The sequence below is a fragment of the Vulpes lagopus genome, chromosome 4 (genome assembly GCF_018345385.1).
Source record: "Vulpes lagopus strain Blue_001 chromosome 4, ASM1834538v1, whole genome shotgun sequence".
In the NCBI taxonomy this organism is placed as follows: domain Eukaryota; kingdom Metazoa; phylum Chordata; class Mammalia; order Carnivora; family Canidae; genus Vulpes; species Vulpes lagopus.
In genome coordinates, this window is record NC_054827.1 from 26183545 (window position 1) to 26199775 (window position 16231).

Genomic DNA, 16231 nt, shown 5'->3' on the forward strand with positions numbered 1-16231 from the left:
AAAATACTCAATAGATCTACATTTAAGATTGTTCATGCCATGACATTAACACACCTTTGGGTTAATATATCTTATTTAAAAAAGATAGCAAGATACAAACCAAAGAACTGACATGGAATTTTTTTTTAGTTTCTCGTTGATAAGAGTAAACTGCTAATAAACTTGACTCCTGTCGGTACTATGTAATGTTAACTGCGTCTATGAAGCAGCACTTACATTTGGTAAAACATTTAAAACTAGTGATAGAAAAATGGCCACCACAGAGAAAGAATTAAAGATTAGTGAAATTATAGACCAATATTTTCTTCTTAAGTGAACTGCCCCCAAATAAAAAAGAAAACAAAGTTTGTCTGCTGTGAAATATTCTTCTGTTAAAAAATATTCTTGGATAAAAGTTACTTTATGTTTTATAAATGTCAGAAAGATGTAATGTTGAACTTCAGAAAAAATTTAACTTTTGAAAAAAAGTTATCCTATGCCTTTTTTTTCTGAATCAAATCTCTTGTATAAATCAACTATTGATTTTCTGAAGAGGGCACAGCTATACACAGCAGCACATCCACATTACTGATTTAAATTTGATAATTTACCAGGCCGGGCTGACTTGAACATAGAAGAAACAAAACTGACTTCTTAATGTTTTAGAGTTACGGTAAAAAAGACTCAACTAAAGAAAACTGAGTTATGACAGGCTGGCCTAACACTTTCGATTGCCCTTGTATTTGAACAACATTTCAACACAAGGTAGTACCAATTAAAAATAAAATTTAAAAAATAAAGGCTGTCTAAAAATTGTTCAATGAAAAAGTCTTCAAATTTTACACTTTAACCTCAAATAATTATAGACTAACTTAGACTATTGGTTTGCTGTTATAACACACACTTTTGTTACTCTAGAGTTTTATTTCTGAATTGTTCATTGGTTCTATCATGTAACACAATTTTCTATTAAGTTAAAATAGTTTGAATTATTCTATTATATTATAAGAAGCTTTAGAAAAACACATAAATAGGATAAATTTATAAAAGGATAAAGAATATTTTATGGGATTTTAGACAAATTCTATACAGACAAATAGCTAGTTCAAGGTAATAAAGTGCCTTCATTTCTAGGTAATTAATTTTTCACTAAAATATTTTAAGGCTTTATAAGAAACTTAACATTATCATAAATGTGATAGTATATAGGGTTATGCTACTAATTAGCATCTTTCATAGGTCTTGTTTCATTTAATCTTTTAATCCACATTAGGTACTTGGAATAATCAGCAGCTTAAAATTATAAATTTGAATTGTAAATTCTGAATTCAATTTATGAGGAAAAAGAAAGATGTATAATTTCCTAATGCTGTGATTTGTACATAAGACTCACATGCAGCTTGTGAACAATCTAGTTTATGTCATAATATACAACAGCCAATGCCTCTCAAAAAATTCAACAGAATATTATTTCATGGCAAACAGGGCCATCATTTCATTCATTCATTCATTCATATATTCTGTTGTCTCTATGTTTAAATGATTGTACAGCCTTAAGTGAAAAAGGCCAGAGAAAATCTAAGATAAATTCTTCAAATACAGGCACAATGAGTATTTTTTTATTGCAATAGCTTATGCATAATCTGTACTGATGCCAACATCCAATGTTAAAGCATTTATATTTGTTTTCAGTTTGCTTCTACCACCCATGGGTGTATCCCAGTAAAATAATGGAAACCTACCAGAAGTGTATACAATAGCCATAATCATACAGAATTTTATTTCTTCTTGTCATTTCTCTTTGGAATATATGAGGGTATTTTAAGTAATGCTGTGTAGTTGGTTATGTTGGCAGTCCCAGATTTTAAGATAAATTATGACTATATGGACATCAACTTATTAAACTGGTTATAACCAATAAAAACTAATTAAAATGTTCCAGTATTCGTTTTCAGGAGTTTAGCTATTTTTATCAGAAGATTACTAAGGTCAGGCATCAGATTAAATGTCCATGATACCTAACGTGCTTATCTAACTATCACTGGATTAATTTAAAATGTTCCTTAAATTAAGGGCCTTTGAAGTTAGGATGGAGGAGGAAACTTAAAACTCATTGCAAAGAATGGTTTAAATGAAAGGTTCCATATAATTATAGAAACAGGAACTAGTGGTAGGAAAAAGTGCCAGTCTTAAAATTGGGTTTGGTTTTCAATCTAAAGCTTAGTAAGAGTAATTCTTGGCATTTAAAAAAAAATAATAAAATGGCATAAACCTTTATAATTGCACATTCCTTTACCAAAGTGCCACAAGTTACCAAAAAATCTTTTTAAATGTATATGATGCTACTTTTCAAAATCTAAGTACACATAAAGTTTTACCTTTTTCATAGTAGTATGGTACAGTTTCACAAACTTATCACAAATATAACCAGGAGGATGAGTTATAACTTTCTAAAAACAGTTATAGTGTGGTTTTAAAAAATAACTGTTAGAACCTTTGTCATTATGAGGATTCAAACTGAAGGGTAGCCAAAGCATTCCCATAATATCCGAAAACATCATGAGAATTTATTTAGGCAAATTTTAGTACTACTCTGCCATGCAATGCACTGAACATCATAGCTTTTTTTTTTTTTTAAATACTGGTTTAGTTATCCTGTTTTAATCTGATTACATGTTATACTTACTCTTTAATCACTGAAGTGACAATATATGGAATAACTGAGTTTTGAAAACAGTATTAAGCACTGAGGTTACTAGCCTTAATTGCTCATTCTTATTAAGCATGGCAAAAAAGTCTGAGGCATGGATTATTAATTTTCATGCTTCTATCTCTTTATTCTAAGTGGAAATGTATAGAGATAATACAATAAAGACAAAAGGACATTAGAGACCAAAGCACTAATATATGGAACAAATAAAATAATAAACAACTGTATGGAAATTCTTCATACCATTAAATTTGTTAAATCAGGGCAAGACAGTAAAAAATAAGATCTCTCCACCAGATAATAATTATAGGAATATATTTCTTAAAAAGTAAGTGGCATGCATGAGGTTAAATTTTTAATATTTTTATTGTTTGAATGTGAAGTTAAACTACAGAGATATGTCATTATAAACTGAGACCAAAAAATTATATTGTTCAGGAAAAAACAGAATGTAAGATCATGATTCTCAATGACAGGCCACCTGCTTTCTGTTATGCCACAGGCTAAACGTTGTGGTGTAGTGCCTCATTTAATGCAAGTGAAAATTCTGGCAAAAACATAAAAATGCAAATAATAAAATTAAGGTTAGTTCATAGTCAAAGAACATTGAATGAGTATCAAAAAAGAACCCCTTCCTTTCCCTACAGTTTGAAAATTTCAATCTTCAGTATAAGAACGTGACCATATAAAAGCATGTGAAAGAAATGCCCAATTCGATAAATTCTTCATCTTCCGAGGATGTAGAATGGGATGTAAATTGGTATCCTAGTCCTCTGAGAGAATTAACAAACTTTAAAAACATAAGTAAGATCAGAAAGAATCGGGCATGATAAATCACTGATAACAACTCCGCTAAACCCAATATACTGATAGATTAGTCACAGAAAGGTTAAATATTCATTCTGTGTAATTTAGCGAATCTTCTTATAGTTTCCGAATATGAAAATATAATTGATTGTTGGTGGATAAGTCTTGGGTAGTGGCAGTGCTTAAAAACTGTTCAAGAAATACTTCAAATAAACACTGAAATGCAGAAGATCCTTAATAGAAGCTGTAGGCATGTGGAAACTCGATACTAGATGTGATATTCCAACTATATTTAGTTCCTGTATTACTCAAAGTAATATAAGATTGCATAATCTCTCTTGCCGATACACACAGATATTTTCTCATCTTTGCAAAACCTAGCCAATCGCACTTACCTAAGTTAGCTTTTCCTTCCTTTTAGCAATCCTATAGTGATGACATAAATACTGGACATATCTATAAGAACCATTTCTACCATGTAATTTAACCTTGTTTTCTATTATTTAGCTCTTTTATAGCACTTTTCATTTCCAAAATGCCACACAACTAATTGTAATAGTTATTTCTCATTCTATGGGGTGGGCAAAGTTAGTAAATGGCTTGTGTGGTGGGACTATTAGAATAGTTTTCAGGGATCCTATATATCTTCTCTGTTCTGTAGGCAGTTTTATCCAGCATTGCCCTCTGCTATGTATGTACACCACATGCTCCTTGAGGCCAAAGACTGGATCTTGTCTGCTGTATACCCAGACCTATCAGAATGTTTAGCTCACACTGTATTCTAAACAAATATCTGCTGATTTAATGAATGAGAAATAGGATTGAGAAAATAAAACAAAAATCTTAACATACTGCCCCTCACCCTCAACTTCCAAGTGAAAAGCTGTGCTTACCCACTCTTGCTTCTCCAATAACATAAGTGGTATTACTCTTCTTACATAGTAGGGTTGTATTACTCACTCTTAAGTCTGGATGGCAAAAACCATTTGATATGTGTCCTCTAGAGTACCAGTGACTCAATTATTACTACAACTCCTCCTAAAACTGTGCGTTATTCACCTTTCCTTTGGCCAAGCATTTAAATTAAAAAGTTATGTTTCTGCACACAATAGATTATTCTTAAGCTAATTCAGGCATAAAGAATCAAGAAAATCCTCACAGCTGTAACCATTAGTATGAATACAGAGAATATCAGAAAGGACGGAAAAGACAAACATGTACAGCAAAAGGAATTGGGGACTAGAGGTCCTTTAATTTTCTGGAAATTAGTGCAGGAAAGCTAAGATCCTTGAGAAGGTAGTGATTTTAGTGAACTAGGTTAATGTCAAGTTTAAGCTAGATGATATTGAAAGTCTTTTCCAGCTCCAAAATTCTATGTTGTGCTGACTGGTTCCTCTTCTGATAAAATGAGAATCTACACTGTATTCAAAGGATATTCTATTTTTTTAAAAAAGGGATAGTGAAACTTGAAAAGTTTGATGTTTTTGAACTCCTAAACAACTGTGAATATTAAGTTTTTTTAAAAAACCACCATTACTCCGTTTTTTGCAACGATAATGTAAAACCTTTTAAATCTCAATAAACATACTTGAATTATGTTAATGTGGTGTAGATATTACTTTGCTGACAATAATTCATATTATCAGCAAAATTAGGAATGAGTTTTCTCCTACTCCTGCTACTTTACATGAACATATCCCCTAAAGAAGTCTTAAGTACAATCATGATCCAATTTTCAACTTCAAAGAGAGGAGGTAAGATTATTTCTTATAAAAATTAGAGTTATTGTTTTTAAATCACAGCAGTGGAAAATAAAAGGCTATGATATTAAGTTTGAATCTCTAAATTACTTCATGTGTTTATAAAAACATGACTATGAATTTGAACATTTTGACTGAGAAGCAACAACAAAAAATACTAATTCCAAAATTAGGAAGCCAAGTCTGATTTTTATTTCTCGTTTCTTTTTGATAAGCCAGGCTATGGGTTTATTGATCTTATTCTTTTTTTAAAAAAAGATTTTATTTATTTATTCATGAGAGAGAGAGAGAGAGAGAGAGAGAGAGAGAGAAAGAGGCAGAGACACAGACAGAGGGAGAAGCAGGTTCCATGCAGGGAGCCTGATGTGGGACTCAATCCCAGGACTCCAGGATCATGTCCTGGGCTGAAGGCAGGCACTAAACCGCTGAGCCACCCAGGGATCCCCAGATCTTATTAATTCTTTCAAAGTACCCGCTCCTAGTTTTGCTGATCGGTTCTACTGTTTTTTCTTTTTTTGATTTCTGTATCATTGATTTCTGCTCTAATCTTTATTATTGCTCCTCTCCTGCTGGATTTAAGGTTTATTTGCTGTTCTTTTTCCAGCTCCTTTAGGTATAAGGTTAGACTGTGTACTTGAGACTTTCTTAAGAGTTTCTTGAGAAAAATCTAATTTTTATTAGCCAGAACCCTAAATATGTGGGAGGAGGAAAGATGATTTACTATCAGCTTTAATTTCTGCTAAGCTAGGGCTTCTCAAAACCCTTCAAGCAGAGTGTACTCCTTGGGAAATCAGGTTTATAATTCTTTATTTCACAACTGAAGACCTCTTTACCCTTCTAACATTAAATTGATATCATTACTCATACTCAAATGGGAAGAAGGGCCATATTCTCATTTTTCCACAGGGCAACAAACATTATTGGCAGTTAATTAAAATTAATTACTACAACTAAAATGACGATGAACTGCTGAGAGAATTCATGCATACTGCTCAAAAGTAGTTAATCATCTTTACAGTTGGAACATAGATTCTTGAGGCATGGTATGATAGCACTGCAAGTCCTCCATATAGGTTAAATTATACTAATGAGATTTTCTTGAAGATTCAGATGTAACTGCCTTTTTTTTTTATGTGAACTATGACTTATGAGTAGATGTAAGCCAAATTCTACACTAAAGCAGCTTGTGTTAAAGGGAAGTATCATTTCAACATTTTTTGGAATTATCAGAATGAAATATGAATGTGGTAAAATAATTTAGAAGAGAAAAATAAGTATGAGAGGGGAGAAGGAAGGTGTATTTAACAGAACGTAGAAAGAAATGAGAAAATCAGTGATTGAGAGGGATTCACAGAATGGGGTAATCTGAAACTTTATTAATACTTTCTCAATAATCTGGCAAAACTTATTCAAGTGCCTTTTTTCACAGGACTGATATGGATTTTATATGGTTATGGTTCCATAACCATATAAATGGTTCCATTTTATATGGAACATGGATTTTATATGGTTATTTATCTCCTTGCTGAATAGTTGTATAAGCACTGAAAATGACATGCTAACATTCCATCAAGTTAGGAAAGTGCTTGCTGTGTGTGCTTTTGGGTGTGTGAGTTAATGTCCTGGGATCTCTTTGTGGTTCTGCAGCTTCTTATTTAAGAATCTTAAAGATGGAGATAGTATGTATTGGGATGGACTAGCAGAGGGCCAGCTCAGTCTTCAGTTTTATGTAGTTATGTTAAAATTCAGACTCCTTTTCAACAGCCGGTACACTTGGGTGATTCAGTGGTTAAGCGTCTGCCTTTGGCTCAGGGCATGATCCCAGGGTCCTGGGATCGAGTCCTGCATCAGGATTCCCGCAGGGAGGCTGCTTCTCCCTCTGCCTATGTCTCTGTCTCTCTCTCTCTCTGTGTCTCATGAATAAATAAATAAAATCTTAAAAAAGAAAAAGAAAAAGACAACAGCAGGCAGTAACAATTCACCCTTTAGATCTGTTGGTAACTTGAGTCCCTAAGGTCACAGTGGAATTTTCACTTAAATTTATTTCTGCTCCCAAATGCCAATGAATTTGCTTAAAATGGCAATTTTAAGATAAATTGAATGAGAACTTTCAAAAACAAACAAATAAACAAACAAACAAACACCAAACAAACAAAAAATGCAATCTGGATGTTGGTTTTATTGTATCTACTCTTGTTTGTATAAATTATGGATGAAAGTGAGTTTGTAATAATAAAACTGAGCTCATAAAAAAAAATAAAACTGAGCTCATAAGGTCTATGTTATACAATTTTAACAGAGCATAAAAGCTACCACACCATCACCATATTGATGAACAACGAAAATATTCATTCTAGCACGTATTCATTATGGTCATATCATAAGAAGTATCTCCTCACCTGAAATTATTTTTCATATTTGCTTTCTGAGGTCAAAGAGGAAATACAAAGGGAAGGAACCAATACAGTTCCAGCTTTGTTGTTAATAGAGTTTCCTAGAACAGTACTTCTTGATGCATACAGCAATAATTAAGGTGGGAGAATCATGAGAATGTTAGGAGTACTGTCATTTAATATTAATATTAGAGGATTTTTTGTCTCCTTCATCCTTACTGTAGTTCCACTGCCCTGACTTTAATAACACTCATATGTCAATAATAACACTCAGTGAAGATCTAATGATTTCTTGCCTGTTTTTTTTAAAAGTATTATCTGCAATAGAAAGAAACTATTATGAACTCATCAACATGGATAATCTCAAAAATATTAGGTTGAGTGAAAGAAGCCAAATGCCAAAAATACATGTTCATTTATGTCCAATTCCACAATAGATGACTAACTGATAGTCATAGAAATCAGATCAGTGATTGCTTTTGGAAGCCAGGACTGGGGAAAAAGCGGGGTGTTGACTGGAAGAGGATGCACAGAAATTTTCTGGAGTGAGAAAAATGTTCTCTATCTTGACATCCACCAAAACTGACTGAATGATATATTAAGATTGGAGCATTTTACTGTATGTAAATTATACCTTAATATAAAATGTGAAAAAGCATTGCCACTAAACACAATATTCTTGCTAAAGCATTAGAGTTGGGTGTCATTTTTCTTTTCATTTCAAAACTTCTGCCTTCAAGAGCACCTGGGTAGGTCAGTGGTTGAGGGTCTGCCTTTGGCTCAAGGCATCACCCAGGGTTCTGGGATCGAGTCCCACATTGGGCTCCCTGGGGGAGCCTGCTTCTCCCTCTGCCTATGTCTTTGCTTCTCTGTGTGACTCTCATGAATAAATAATCTTTAAAAAACAAAACACAAAAATGAAACACCTTCTGCCTTCACACTGTCCCATAAAGAGCAACATATTCTAGAATGGGATCCATGACTAATATTCTACAGAGAACATGGATTTTATATCAGCGCACTGAACTAAACAGGTTTTTTTTATTGCTGGAGAAAATTCTTTTATGGACCACACTATATGTAACAGCTCTAAGAAAGGATATAAGACTTCTTACATTTAAAAAATACCCAGGACAGAAAAGGGTTTTTAAGTTCAATTTATCATTGTGAAAATACTAATTTATAAAGGCATAAAAAAGTCAATGAAACACTTGGCTCAAATGATGCTTAAAGGTGATCATGGCAATATGGCCTTCACTCTTTTTTTGTTTTCCCAAGGATGAGTGAACACTGGTGGAGCAGTAGTATACCACTGATCTCTAAAGGAGACAGAAGAACTAAACATTTAGGTGGGAAGGAAACAAGATTTTACTTATGCTATTTTGGTGCATAGTCAAGTATATATATTTAATATCAGTTTTTAAAACCATTTTGAATGCCAGTGTTTGGAGCATAATTTATGATTACCTTGCCACTTCAAACCTAAGGGACCACGTGTTCACCAACTTTAAGGAGGTTATAATCAGAATTGAAATAACCACAGAATTCCCAATTTCCTACAGAAATAACCTTATTACACCATCTGACAGTTCTAAAAATAAATAAGTGAAAAAATTCTATTAGTTCTGAGAAGAAAGTAGTAATACCTTGAATAGAATTTATCTACAAGTAATACCAAATATTCATGGGCAAAATTAAAACTACAATCAAAAGTCGGATAATTATTTATCCAATTTATTTCTTTTTTAATTCCAATTCAAGCCCAACAAGTGTTTATGTTGTCTTAAATCTGCATGTCATACAGGGACATCTAAAATAAATAATTTTACTACTCATCAGGATCTCCACCTAAGATAAAACAGAAAAAAAGTGAAAAAGCAACCAATTTCCCTAGAATAATAGCTGGCCTTTGAGAAGAACTCAGTATTTGTTGAATAAATGAATGGATGGTTTCCTTTCCCTTGATGACCATTTCTTACCTCATATAGTGAGGCTGCTCACTGCACATTAAAAATTTGGTATGATTGAAAAGGCAAAGTATAGACATTTACTTAGTAAAAGAAAGCAATGCTCTGAAACCCCTAAATCATGGGTCATTATTGCTGCTACAGCTTTTGTTGACATAAAAATCACATAAATATAAATCAACACAATTGTGAAATCACAACAAATTGAAAGAAGATAACTTAGATTTTTACTGTAAAATTTTCCTTTACAAAACTCAATTAGGGGGGTGCCTGGGTGTCTCAGTTGGCCACCAAAGTATCTGTCTTCCCTTTAGGTCATGATCCTGGGGTCCTGGGATCAAGGCCTGTGTTGGGCTCCCTCCTCAGTGGGGAGTGTGTTTCTCTCTCTCCCTCTGCTCTTCCCCCTGTTGGTGCTCTCTCTCTCTCTCATATAAATAAATAAAATCTTAAAAAAAAGAAAACTAAATAACTCAATTAGGGGCACCTATGCTGTTCAGTGGGTTGAACATCTGACTCTTGATTTTTGCTCAGGTCACCATCTCAGCGTTGTGAGATGGAGCCTGGGGTTGGGCTCCACACTCAGCAAGGACTCTGCTTCTTCTTCTCCCTCTACCCCTTCCCTCCTCCATCTCAAATAAATAAATAAAATCTTTTTAAAAACCCAACCCAATTAACACTAAAGGACATTGTTGGCTTCTCTAGAGTGAATAAAAATTTTCATAATTCAGTCAAAAAGGACCCCCAACCATAATCTTGCAATGTTTTCAACTTTAAAATAAACAAGTGTGAAAACAGTTCCAGCTGACAGAATAAAACAAATATTCTGAATAAAGCCCACCTACTATCTTCCACTGATTATCAAGCAAAGTAATAGAGAAGTCCCCATCGAGTAGTGGAAAGATCACTTCCTGAATCCTAGGTCAAGTTCTGAAATGACTGGTTAGATGATTATGAACAAGCCACATGCTATCTTTAATATTTTTCCTATCTGTTATAAAATAAGGGTGTTAACATGACTCCAAAGACTTCCTCAGGCAAAAAAATGTAAAGTTGATTGCAGATTTAGACAAGAAAACCTTATGTTGTCAGGTCACTAAGTAAACAGCTGAATGTAATCCCCATATCATGCAAATTGTCTTTTTTAAAAAATTTATTTATTCATGAGAGACACACAGAGAGGCAGAGATAGCCAGAGCGAGAAGCAGGCTCCATGAAGGGAGCCCAATGTGGAACTCGATCCCCGGACTCCAGGATCACGCCCTGGGCCAAAGGCAGGCGCTAAACTGTTGAGCCACCCAGGAGTCCAGTCTTTTTAAAAAGGAAACAAGGCAGTTCTGATTCTCTCCAGCAATACAATTATGCTTTGACATTTCCCTGTCTGTGGATATTCATTTTCTTAATGGTGTCTTTTGGTAAGCAGAAAATATTAGTTTTGATGAATGTGTAATTTTTAATGAAGTGTCTAATTTTTAATTTTTTAAAAATAATACTTAGTGCTTTCTGTTTCCTGTCCAAGAAATTTTTGCATACGTAGTTGTATGCTTTTATATTTGACTGACAACAGCTTCAAGAGATTATAACTAGCCCAACTCCCTGGCTACTGCTGTACATGAGAGTTCTTGTGGCAAAAGGAGGCTCCCCTTCCAATTTTGCCTAATTTTGTTATACTTTCTGGGGAATTGTCCGTGTTATGGGTTGGGAAAAATTAATAATGATGCTATTAGTATTTACTAAGTGCTTTTTATGTGATAGAAATTTTGCTAACAGTTTATCTTATTACATTTAATTTTTTTAAAGAGAATCCTGGTTGACTATACTTTCTGTGAGGGGAAGAAATCTTATCTGTTTTCTTATTGAAGAAGATCTTCTGGACCAAGATAATTGTCCCAGAACAGAGTAATTAATAAGTATAAACTGAATGCTTATTGAATAAATTTTCATAATAACCCTATAAAGTTATATAATTTACCCACAATTCACAATAGTGACAGAATTGGACTTGAACCCACAACTGGTTGGCACCAAAGTCTGTGTTCTTTATAATTCTGTACTAAGCCCATTAAGATTGCCTGATAACTCTAGAGGAACCCAGAACCTAAAGATACAGCTGAAATCACAGCTATTACTTAAGAGGGGGGAGGGAATGTTTTAAAGTTATTGTTGTTTTATTCCTCTCATAGCAAAAAGCAAACGTGGAACTTCTACTAAGCTCCTTAAAAAAAAAAAAAAAGATTTATTTATGAGAGAGAGAGAGAGAGAGAGAGACTGAGAGCATACAAGTAGGGATAGGGGTAGAAGGAATCTCAAGCAGGCCCCATGCTGAGTTCAGAGCCCAACACGGAGCTCGATCCCACAGCCCAGGACATCATGACTGAAGTCAAAGCCAAGAGCCAGTTGGTCACTCAACTGACTGAGTCATCCAAATACCCTTCCTTTTTTTTTTTTTTTTTTTTTAAAGTAGGCTCCATACCCAGCATGGAGCCCATTGTGGGGCTTGAACTCACAACCCTGAGATCAAGACCTGAGCTGAGATCAGGAGTTAGAGGCTTAACTGACTGAGCCACCCTGGTGTCTCTAAGCTCCCTCTTTTTTTTTTTTTTAATTTTTTAAATTTATTTATGATAGGAACACAGTGAGAGAGAGAGAGGCAGAGACACAGGCAGAGGGAGAAGCAGGCTCCATGCACCGGGAGCCCGACGTGGGATTCGATCCCGGATCTCCAGGATCGCGCCCTGGGCCAAAGGCAGGCGCCAAACCGCTGCACCACCCAGGGATCCCTCTAAGCTCCCTCTTGAAAATCTTAGCCATACTGATCTTTTTATATTTGTAACTATGTGATAATTTGTGCAGGCTGAGCCAATATGAAACTTTTATGGCCATGGATCCATAGGAACAGAAATATTCAATCTGCACGTAAAATTTAGAGCTCAGCTTGCTAACTCCTCAGTGATGCTGCAAAGCCATGGTTAACTGGGAATGCAAGGAGTAAGGTTACTTATTTAATGGAATTTCTAGTCAACAGATCTAACTACAATAGTTTTAATCCTACTGAAATTGAATGCTATTGAATATTGAATGAACATGCTTTAGAAAGAACAATTAAATATTGTATGAATGAGAATACTTCCAATGCTCTAGAATCTTCATTGTTAACAATTATAATCAGTGCAGGGACACCAAACAATACCAACAACGAAACAAAACTACAATCACCATGTAATGATGTAAATGAAAAATATATAGGTTATTGAGTTAATTTCATATGAACTTAGAACATTCCTTTCAAATTGGCTTTGAAAAAATCCGCTTCCAACTTATTATGTGGTCATTTATGTCTCGTTCATAAAGAGTTTGGGAAAAAAACCTCTCTAGTTGTTTTTTAATTATTAACCAAACTGGCTGTGAAAATGAAGTATTTTTATTTCTTAAATTCTCTAAATAACACTTTTTGAAGGCTATACTGCAATGCAGATGCCATGACAAGACCTGTGAGGACAGGACAGCAAGGGTTGTGTGTATCCTAGTCATTAGGATTAAGTTCTGGTAGGTTCACTAAGGTGGGAGCTCAGGAAATAGACTAAAGAATAGAGATGGCCAAAGACTCAATAACTAGAGGAAAAAGGGCTGAATCTAGGCAAATGTTTGTGTATAGTGATTACCAAAATAATGATTTGGTATGTCTTCTGCCAGGGCCAAAACCCACAGTAGACTGAGTGCAGAACTGAGCCCAAAGATGTGATAAAAATAGGAAAATGCCTAGCATGCATTTTAAAAAATTATTTAAATTGGCTATAAAAATGTGTTTAACTCACAGACCTATAACAAGTAATTCTGAAATTTATATGGAACCACAAAAGACTGAATAGCCAAAGTGATCTTGAGAAAGAAGAACAAAGCTAGAGGTATTAGAATCCCAGATTTCAAGATATACTACAAAGCTTCAGTAATCAAAACAGTATGGCACTAGCACAGAGACACAGATCAATGGGACAGAATAGAGAGCTCAGAAATAAACCCATGCTTTTATGGTCAATTAACCTACAACAAAGGAGAAAGAAAATACAATGAGGAAAAGACAGTCTCTTCAATAAATGGTGTTGGGAAAACTGGACAGATACACACAAAAGAATTAAGCTTTCTTACACCATGTACAAAATACATGGATTACAACATGGATTACAGACTTACATGTAAGACCTGAAATCATGAAAAACTAGAAGAAAGCACATGCAACTTGCTTTGACTTTAGCCTAAGCAACATTTTTTAGATGCATCTTCTTCTTTTTTATTTTTAATTTTATCTATTTATTCATGAGAGACACAGAGAAAGAGAGAGGCAGAGACACAGGCTGAGGGAGATGCAGGCTCCATGCAGGGAGCCTGACATGGGACTCCATCCTGGGTCTCCAGGACCACACCCTGGGCTGAAGGCAGCGCTAAACCGCTGAGCCACCAGGGCTGCCTGATGCATCTTCTTTTGCCAAGGACGACAAAAGCAAAGATAAATACTTTGAACTCATCAAACTAAAAAACTTTTGCAGTGAAGAAAACCACCAACAAAATAAAAAGATATGCATACTTGCAAATGATATGTTTGTTAAGGAGTTGATATCCAGAATATTTAAAGAACTCATACAACCCAATAATAACAATAACAAAAAGAAATGATCTGATTAAAAAACAGGCAGAGAACCTGAACACTTTTCCAAACAAGACATACAAATGACAGAGACAACATGGATGGATCTGGAGGGCTACTATGGTAAGGGAGGTAAGTCATTAAAAGACAAATACCATACAATTTCATTTATATGTGGAATCTAAAAAACAAATGAACAAACAAAACAAAACAGAAACAGACTCATAGATACAGAGACAAACTGGGGTTGCCAGAGGTAAGGAGGGCAGGCTGATGGGCGAAAAATGTGAAAGGAATTAAGAAATAGAAACTTACAGTTATAAAATAATACATTATGGGGATATGATGTACAGTATAGGGAATATGGTCAATAGTATTGTAATAACTTTGTATAGTGACAGATGGTAACTAGACCTATTGTAGTGATCATTTTGTATGTATAAAAATACTGAATCACTCTCTTGTACATCTGAAATTAATATAATATTGTTATGTCAATTACAATTTTTAAAAAATTTTTTTATCTATAAAAACTTAATACTTAATTTTACCAAATTTTGAGTTCAAGTTTGCCATTTAAAATTTCTATAACATATTATAAAGGCTGCAATGAGCAGTGGGTTTCTTACAAACCCTGGTATTTTATTAGATTGCTAAGTGATCTACTGAAAAATCACTTAACCTGCCTGGGCCTGTTTCTTCATCTGTTTAGTAAGGTTAGCAATAATGAACAAAACTAATCTTAATCAGTATTTTTATCAGAATGAAATGAAATACAATATGTGAAGGAACTTTGAAAAGTATTGAAATTATATGTAAATTATTATAATTGAAATTCCATATTCTTTTTACACTTGTTTAGAAATTCCAGTTATGGAAAAACTTTCAAGACAGGGGATCCCTGGGTGGCGCAGCGGTTTGGCGCCTGCCTTTGGCTCAGGGCGCGATCCTGGAGACCCGGGATCGAGTCCCACATCAGGCTCCCGGTGCATGGAGCCTGCTTCTCCCTCTGCCTATGTCTCTGCCTCTCTCTCTCTTTGATAAATACTTTTCCAAACAAGACATACAATGTCATAAATAAATAAAATTTAAATAAATAAAAATTAAAAAAAAAGAATTAAAAAAAAAGTTAAAAAAAAAGACAAATGAATCTTTTGCATCAGTAACTAACTGAATTTATCAATTAATGGATCTTCTTTGCAATGGATCTATGGAAAATTATTACAGTGTCTGATTTACTAACACAGTAACAGAATCAGGCTCATTTCATTTGGCTAAGATGTCAGTGAGATTCATAGTTGAGAACACTGATGGACTTTTCTAAATCCAGACATATGGAGAAAAAAAGTTTGTGAAGATAGTTATGTGTGAATAGAGTGAAATAAAATTAAAGTGAGGATGAATACAAAAACCTAGAGCAGGGAGGACAAATATATGATACGAAGTCTCCACTCCTTGCCTTCCAACCTCTCTGCAACTCAATCCCTCATGCACACACAGAAACCACAGCATTCTTTTATGGTGAACGTGCATGGGGCTTCCCAATCATCTCCAACTGAGAGTTTAGGAAATCATTAACACTTGAATACAGTAGTCACATGAGATAAAACAGAACCATTATTTTCATCCTAGGACATCAAAAGAGATTTGGAATGGAGAAGACAGAATTATTATTCAAAATAGTATTGTTGTAGTTCTCTAAATTTGCATCAGTGAAATATATTTTGAGCTTTATAACATGTGTAGATAACTATATCATATTAAATTAAATACTGTAGATAATTACATATTTAAAGGAAAAATTGTTAAAGGGAAAATAACATTTGGCATTTTATAATCGATAGCTTCAAACACACTTCTCATATATACCAAATCACTGCCTGGTATATGGCAGATAATCAGATGAATATGTGTTGAATGAAAAAATGACAGTTTAATTAGGTTCCAAAAGCTGCTTTGAATCAAATAACGTCGGA

The 16231-nt window shown here is 34.2% G+C and overlaps 1 protein-coding gene across 2 annotated transcripts in view; it reads right to left on the reverse strand.

The window, feature by feature from the left end:
• PURG (purine rich element binding protein G) overlaps nucleotides 1-16231 on the reverse strand; it is a 39713-nt gene that overhangs the window by 3230 nt on the left and 20252 nt on the right. The gene's annotated exons all lie outside the window — the stretch shown is intronic.